The sequence below is a fragment of the Ammodytes marinus genome (genome assembly GCF_949987685.1).
Source record: "Ammodytes marinus genome assembly, chromosome: 4".
Lineage (NCBI taxonomy): Eukaryota > Metazoa > Chordata > Actinopteri > Uranoscopiformes > Ammodytidae > Ammodytes > Ammodytes marinus.
In genome coordinates, this window is record NC_137233.1 from 27,037,828 (window position 1) to 27,043,827 (window position 6,000).

The following is a 6,000-nucleotide window of genomic DNA, read 5'->3' on the forward strand; positions in this document are numbered from 1 at the left end:
CATGCAAGGTCATGTGCATGAAAGTTTAATGGAAAAGTAATCATGGAAAAGACATGCAGCTTAGCCGCCTGGACCAACAAAGAACTACCCATAGGTTAAGTACAGATGTTGCAATCACAAATTGGATTTTCCATAATGCAGTCGCTGTTACAAACGCTTAACTTTATTTAGATTAAAAAGGGCATTGCCCATTACCAACAGGCTTCAGGCACAATGTCTCTGCTCCAGGGATTAACCGCAATTTATGCTTTTATATTGTTGGCGTGGTGACAGCCTAGAACAGGAAACTTTCTAAAAAGACTCAGTTACAGGGACATTACCCTTTACCCACTTATTCTATTTCGTCTTATCCCGTCACCACAAGCACAAACAAAATGGTTATTAATAAAAGTACTTTTTGGACATTGAGAGATTGGACCATAGCACTCAATGCTATCATTGTGTCTGGTTTGGAACAAAACCGACCCTTGGTTCTTTGTTACCAACAGTTTGGAGGTTGTTTTACAGAGACCGTGGACATTTGAGTTTCAAATATGATTTAATCACGCCATGGCCACACTAAGACAGTCCCCATTTAAGCATTCTGGATATGCTTGACTTGATCATTTTCCACAAAGGTCTTCAGAAATGGACAGCAATTGCTCCACCAATGAAAGGGGATCCTCTTTGTAATTAAAGCCAGTAGAAAATTGGATCATTTTTTGCCTGGACAGCTTTCACATTCCTGCCTAATATGTCATTGGAAGCTTTTGAAGTTGCTGTCTTGGCAGTCCCAAATTATACCTTTCATCAGCCAATCATAAGAAAATGGCAACCTGACATTCTCAATAGCAACTTACTTTAGAGCTGGAGTCCATGTAATCAAGGGGGAGAGCATGATAGCCATTGACAAATCGACTATGAATACTAGAATTACAATTTCTCTATTGTAAGTCATGGAATGTTTTATTTTAAAGATCAAAGTGACATGTCGACTTGATCCACCAAAAGTCGAATACATGTTATTATCTCTTTAGTTCTTATAGGTTCAAATGATTACTTTTCGGTGAACCCTGAGTAATGCTATTTACGTTAATCTTGTAAACTGTCAGTTGTATGTATCACTATAATACTTTTTATAACCAGTACTTCAATTAGGTCAGATCACAGGTCATTTTGAATCTTTTTTTTTGACCAATTAGTTCAAGATATGTTACTGCAAGATCACCGTTTCAACTCTGGCAGGGAACCCTTGCCACTTTTTCCAATATGTCTTCTCTCTCTGTCTCTTTTGTAATAGTTGACCTGAAATTCAACCGTTTGATTTTTTTTGAACACACGCTTAACATTAAATATGAGCAATAATTCTATGCTTTCATAGTGTCATTCCCCGTCCACCAAGGAAAAAAACACCTTGGCTGGACTGAAAATCGCATCCTGTTACTGTGGAAATATGTAATCCTTTAAAAACTATAAACAGGCTGAGTGTAATAGTAAGTCTGCAAGTCAGAATGAATCATGTTTCTCCATCACCCTTGTAATGGACAGTTACGTTGCTTCGCCCTCTGAGCTCAAGTTGAACGCATTTGTTGGGGAGTCGCGGAATACTGTAGTTTCTTGCGACTGCTGCACGGTCTACCAATTAAGACTCCACAGAGCTGACACAGACGGGCACATTCACACTGACACAATGGTCTTTGAGGGGAAGAAAAAAAAATCTTCATGGAAGCATTTACAGAGCAGGTCACGGATCTACCCATTGCCTCATCCGCACTGGACAGCTGTAACGTTGAAAATGTGATGTTGCGTTTCGAAATTACTCTGAGAATTATGGGCGTTAGCAAAAGTCAGAGGGTTCACTGAGAAAATCTATTTTATAGTGAAAACATGAGACTGTGGTATAGGTAACATACAGTATGCTGCAATTTCCTGCTCCCTTAATAGAATGGTCATTTTGTTTATAGGATTGGTGACCCACAATATACAAAAGAAAACACTCTTCCCGGACGACAATTGGTCAGTTGAGGTCAATAAAACTTGTGTTGTTCTGCTGGGAGACTGTTGGCTGACCGGAGTTACCATAAAACAATGGCGGCTATTATGCATCCCCAGGCACGTCTACTGTACAGGCACACACGTCTGCCGCATTACAAACCAACCTCCTCAGAGACACTGGAATGAAACATGAACTAATTTGTGTCTTTGGTGGTTTCTTCCATTCTTAACCTCAGGCTCTGGCCAAGGCCAGGACGTCGCAAAACGGCTTCACGTACTTATAAATAGGCAGAGAGAAAAGGGGAAAGAGTGAAATGAGCCCAACAGATGACTGAAACCATATGGAACTGGTGGAGAGCCACTCATCTTGTGACAACATAGCACGCAGCTATAACCCCCCCCCCCCCCCACCCAATCCCTCCAAGTTCCACTCTGTCTCATGTCACTGCCTTTCAGGAAAGACTGCAATTGGAGAAGGCCAATCGGTGGCTGGGGCCAAGAACAAAGTGATCGTGATTTTCAAAAAGTGCATGCAGGATCTGAGGAGGAAATGGTTTTGCCGCCAAACACTCAATTACACGTAATTACAATAATTCAACGTTGGTGGATGGTTTATTCCTTTCTATTACGAGGATCGCTCTTTCATGTCTTGCGGTGGGCAACCTTGTTTCTCAAGGTTTGACTGGTTGAGCTTCTACACGCACTAAATACAACTTGCCTGTCATAACCTTTATCAATGGCAAACATATCAGCCAGAGAAGGCGAGTAGTATGCCAAAGATTTCCAATACCTGCTAGAACAAATAAAAGTAATCAGTGCAAAGAGATGAGTGCTCGATCAATTAGCTGGTTAATCGGTTATGTAAAAGAGTGATCTACTTTACATTGGGCTCTGTAAATAATGCCCATAAAGCAACTCAATATTGTTTGTCATTACACCTCCAACTACGTTGTAAATGCCCACTTCTTTACCATCTCACTCCTCCAGTTTTTAAGTCTCGCAACCAAGCTATAACCTGTGTTAACCCATGTGTCATTAGGGTACCCATGTGTCATTTGGGTATTTTTAATTTTTTTGGAAAGCTCACTCCAGAGCCACAGAAGACATTATAAAATACAACTATTTACATAGTGCAGTACTCCTCATGAAGCTCCTTTAAAATATTGTATTGCATTTGCCATTGTCTTTGCAAGCTGACCATGGCAACAATGTGCATGCACAAGTTTCTGGATCGATACGATTTTCTGAAGGCCTTACACCACAATAATAAAAGTCATTTGTATAAAAGTATACATTACAAATAAGTTGCAAACAACATCTGATTCTGGATCACTTTCAGATTGAACTCTAAAACACAAAAGGGTCGGTTGAAAAAGCTCTGACTCAAATCATGTTCATTTTGATTTGGGTGTTTTTTCATCCCACAGACGACGATTGTGCATTTCCACTGAAGCATCTTCAGGAGAGGACAAAGACCTCCTCACTGTTGAAGTGTCTGAACTCTGTGGCTCTCTGTGCTACACAGGTTTAAAAAAATTCCCCGTCTCACTGTACATTTAACCTTCTGTTCCAAAAACACACTCAAATATCAGCCCACTCAGGGTTTACAGCGCTGAACGTCCAGGTCCTATACACGCCCCAAATGGAAGACTGGGAACTCTGTGTGATTGATTGTCACTTTCAATTTTGCATAAGGTTTTCTGTGTTTCTCCGCTGAAATATAGGCCTCTTAACAAGGCCGAGTCACAGACGTGGGCAGAGCGGAGGCTTTGAAATGCGGCAACCCCTGAACCAGAAAATAATCAAGGGGACTTAGGCATGGCACTGCGGCCGGAAATTCACTGTGAATACTGGTTTCAACCATGACCATTTTGAGAGCCCAACTTTTTTTTGGCTTTCGCATTGATTTCGAGTCCTCCAACCCTCCCTCCTTCCTCCTCCTGTCTCCTTCTCGGCTGTATGTCACACACTCAATTTGGGCTCCCTCTGACCTAAAAAGTTGATGAGTAGCGTCTCTGTTTTTTCGGGGCAGCTCTTGTCAGCAAAAAATTGAACTGATGCATGCCTTTGTGTCCAATACTGACACACACACACATTGTGCACACGCGCGTGGTCACACACTCAATCATACAGTGTACGTCCTTTTCAGACCTGCGGCTTGCCTCCGTTCTCCACAACACATCACAGGGATGGCTACTTTTCTGCCCGTCCAGCAAAAAAAAACTTTGCTCACAATCCCCCCCTCCCCTCCTGTTATTCCTCCATGTCTTCTTCCACTGCCGAGGAAGAAATTGCGGTTGAGATTTTAGGCCAAGTCTCTCCACAGCTTGTCCTGATTACTAAGTAGACAAGTACCCATGGTTAGGTGGAACCAGGTCTCTCTGGTCCTCGTTTCCCCTCCTTCATATTTCGGAGCGACGCTCTCTGAGGTTTCTGCGAAGGACCCCATTGGATTGTGGACGGTCCTGAAATAAACCTCCTTTTTTAATCATTCACCACTGTGGCGGTTAATACGTGTTGTGTAGACATCATAATTGTGCACAAAGTCATCGATGAAGTGGGTCACGACCTCATTCAGCATGCGGGAATACACACGGTATAATTTAGTTTTGAATAAACAAAGTTTGACTGCATGTCAGTGTCTGGCATGTCCTTAGAATCTCAATGTTCTCATCAGCCCTCGGAGAGCCAACCAACCATGCTTTTTTTTAATCTGCAGTTTCCACTCCTCCTTTCCTTTTTTTTCCCTCCCCGTCTCCTCCTCTGATCACTGTTTTCCCTCTGAATTGTATCAGCAGCTTACGGCCTTCCAGCCAATTAGTAAAGGCAAACACAACAACAATCAGTCTCTTGGCTTAATGCACTCCACCTCTTCAGCAGTAAATACCGACTGATTCCTCAAAGTATTGTCATTCAGAAGGGCCCCGCTGGCTCTGGTCTTTGTCGAGGACAGAGGGGCCCCCTTTGAAATGGCAGGCCGTACAGAAAACACTACTTGTTTGAGGGGGGAGACAAAAGGCTGAAGGGAGTATCACAATGGCTGATGGGGCCTGATAAAGATAGCTTACAGTTAAATGGCCATTTTGCCAGCCGAGCGGGTTGTTGTTTTATTGGGCAGCAAGGACGCTGCGACTGCCCCAGTGTCCTGAGTTTAAAGAAAGGGCTGCGACCTTTCGATCGCAAATGCTGAAAAACTGTCGACTTGAATCACTATAGGTTTATTTTGAATTAGATGAGACATAGCCTCCGCTCGGAATGGGGAACGTTTAGCTTTTACAATTAGGAATAGGATTTAAATAAGAACAACAATTGGATGTAAAGACCAGAGCTAATGAGGATGCAAAATGGCAGCAAGACCAAAGAGAATGTGGGGGTAAGCATTGTGGATTTCAAAAACATATCAATAAATTACCATTGGCAAATCATTTTGTTTTCATGTTATCATGCCAACGTAAAGCCCAAGTTTATTATCACCACCTTTGAAAAATGTAATAAAAACCATTAAGTGTATAATTTGCCTCTGTATTTTCAATGCTGGTGTTGTAGCCAGAAATGACGTACCTCTTCTTTGTGTGAAAACAAAGCCAAAATATCAAAAGCTTTGATTTACTCTATTTGTATATTCAAAGCTTCGGCAGACCCGAGGAGTAAATTGACTTTATAGCCTGCTGGCAAAGTCAGGGGTAAAGGATGAGAGAGCTTCATCCCCATAACAAAGAAAAGGTAATCAAGAGACAGTACCAAAAGAGCATGACAAAAGGGGCACGCAGTAAAAAAGCAAAGTGCTTTGTATGTAAATCATTCCAGTTTCCCCGGTGTCATGTGAAAGTATGCAAGACAGTGCAAAGAATTCCAGGCATTCTGCTTGTAAGGAAGGGAAGGCCCCGACGCCAGACCGAGCGGCGGGGCCATTGTCAATTTGTCCGTCAGAAACACAGGGAGAGAGGGAGGGATGGGCAGACAGACAGAGGACAAAAAAAGATGAAAGGAAGGAGAGTATGATGTAAGGAGAGAGAGAAAAGACGG